The sequence below is a fragment of the Nematolebias whitei genome, chromosome 3 (genome assembly GCF_014905685.2).
Source record: "Nematolebias whitei isolate Nwh7 chromosome 3, NemWhi1, whole genome shotgun sequence".
NCBI lineage: Eukaryota > Metazoa > Chordata > Actinopteri > Cyprinodontiformes > Rivulidae > Nematolebias > Nematolebias whitei.
In genome coordinates, this window is record NC_056500.1 from 18,139,833 (window position 1) to 18,142,794 (window position 2,962).

Here is a 2,962-nt window from a genome sequence, read left to right on the forward strand (position 1 = left end):
GCCGGAGAGTGTCGATTCTGGTGAACACTTAATTTCCCTCACATACCATCTTAACTCCCTCTAAACTTCTTTCCATCTTTAAACTTTTCTATCAAGTAGAAATTCTTCCAGATATTTAGAAATGTCTGTGTAAAATGCTCACCCACATTCATGTGGGTAAAAGATCATAGTTGTACAGTTTTTATAAATGTCTTTGGTGCAGCAACGGAAAAATCATGGCCGTATGATTTTTCCTGATTGATGGCTTTGTTGTTATTTTCATAATTTGCCAAATTAATGTACATGTTTGATGTTAAATTTGATTCTGTAAATAAATGACCGCATTCATTTTGATGGGTCAAATATAAATGACGTCTCACTTTGCATTTCCTTAAATTCAATGCACGTTTTATTCAGTCCAGAAAAATGAGGAACCCGCGTTAAATGATGAATATATCCCAGCATCTGTTCATCTACACAAGGCCAACAGGTCTTTCAAGTGACAGTGTTTGAAATACATGTAGGGTGCACAATTTATTCAAAATAAATTTACAGAATAATTTGAAATGCAATTCTATATCTAATAGAGTCCATGTTGCATTTGTTGCAGACAATTCAAATATCCCAGTGCCTAAATGATGCATTTTGACAGATCCAGCTTATATTCAAGGTTAAGGTCAAGTCAAGGTCAAGGTTTCTTTATTGTCATTCGCACCTCATGTGGTACATGTGCTGGAACGGAATTGTACACAGGGTCCCAATTACATCCAGCAAAAGTATAAATTGTAAAAGAAAAACAGTAATAAGATCTAAGATAAGAACTAAGAAATACACTAAACTAAGAATTCTCTAAGCACTAAAACAATCTGCCGAACAACAGCAGCACGAACATGAGTCTGTGTGAGCAGATGAGTACGAATGAACACAGCAGCATGAAACAGATCAGCAGCATGAGATCAGCAACATAGATAGTCATGAGCAATAATTAATGGATAAATTATAAAATTAAAAGGTCAACAAAAAGCCCCCACGTTTATCTACAAAATGCCATTCAAGCAGACTTTTATCAGGCTTTCTCTCCTTATCTAAAAATCTCAACAGATCAGGGTCGTAAGGCAATCGGTAAATCACTCCCATCATGCATCAGAAGCTTGAGAGATGGTTTTTCTGGACTCTGTAGGTCTTCTGTACTTCCCTGCCCTAACGGCCCTGACACCAATGAGCATCGTTTCATCACGTGAGCAAACCAAAATAAAGACAGGTCTGATGATCATGGCCGATTAGTGAAGGTGTTTACTCGTGTGCGTTTTAACAGAAGTGGGCAGCGACCCGTTTGTTGAATCAGTTCAATTCTGGCACACGTCTTAATAAAATCAAACAACATTGCCTTTAAAGATTGCAAATTCATTAAAAAACGGAAGAAAAAACGGATATTTTCATCTCACTTTCCTCTGGTGTCCTTAGATCAAATGTTTATATTATTCATGAGCAAAACTGTACTTCAGGACACAGGAAGTGTTCCCAGTAAATACTGCATTGGATTCATCTTCATAGAACAGCATCCATTAGGAATGTATCATGTTGGAATTAATTATAATTCTTCATTTCGTCTACGAGGAAAGCTGGAACGCTCACATGAAAGGTTATTAAGTTTAAGAGTATTTGTTTTAGTGGAATAACACTGAACGCTTCAGAGCACTGAAATAATAATTACATGACAGGGATTTGAGTGGAAGGTAATTGAGGCATATGTTGCAGCAACTAAAATTAACATTCATCATTGTCTGCTGGCAAAAGGCAAAAGCAGGTAAAAAAATGAATGAAATGAAAATCTACAACTAGATGACCTATGGTGTCAAGCAAACAGCCAGCAGACCTTAAAACACACAAAAATGGCTATAACTTATTTAACTTTGGATTTATTAAGCTAAAGTTTGGTGTAGTAGCTGAGACTGATCCCCAAAACACATTCTCAGCCTTAACATTAAACAAAAGCTATTCCTTACAAATGTTCTGTTAACTATTCGGCGTCTACCTTTATATGTTCTGGCATGAAAAGAGCGGGCGACATGCATTCCTTCAGGAAACGATAGGCCTTTAATTTTAAATGCAAACATAAAAGCAACGAGGCAGCTCTTTAAGTTGGTACCAACTGCTGCATAAAGTAGACGTATGCTGAAGATAAATGTTTTTAATGCGCGGCCACATGCTCAATTAGTTTGGCTATTAATTCAGGTTAAAAACCACTTACATCAATGTGACGCCACTTAGATGTGAGCGAAATTGATTCTTTGCTTTATGACTCTTATAAAGTCGGCAATGAGCTGCAGAACATATTGTTTCTTTCTTTTAACATTTTGAGTTTTTAACCAGCCGACAGCCTGCACTATCAACTCAACATCTGTTCTGCTTTGTCCATGTTTTCCACAAAAACAGAAAGGGATAATCTTTGACTTTGCCCTGAGAGATAACCGTTTCCGATTGGCTCATTAAGTGTCTCTTCACAGTTAAAAAGACAAAAGTAGAGGCAGGCACAGAAGATGGCGCGCATTAACCTAATCGTACATGTTGATGGGTTGAAGAGGCAGACAGAAGGTTAGCTCAGAGGAGAGACAGCTTCTTAACCTGCAGGTTACCGTGACAACCAAACAATGCAACCTTGACCTGTCTTTTACCGCCGTGATGAAAGCAGATCTGGTGGAAGCAATCCATCCTGGTCAAAGCTGAAGCAAAAGGATCAGGTTTACACCAGGTTTCAAGAAGAGCTGCAGTTTTTAAAAAGACGTTTCCTCATCAGAAAAGTACATTAAATTTTCCTCCGAGACGCCTGACGAATTACACTTAAAAGATGATGAATAACTAGGATGACTAACGGCCTCAAAGCGAACAAATTCAGCTGAATCTGAGAAGAATTGGTGGAATATTTGGAGATGCATCATTTAAAAAAAAAAAAAAAAAAAAAAAAAAAAATATAAAAGCGTTG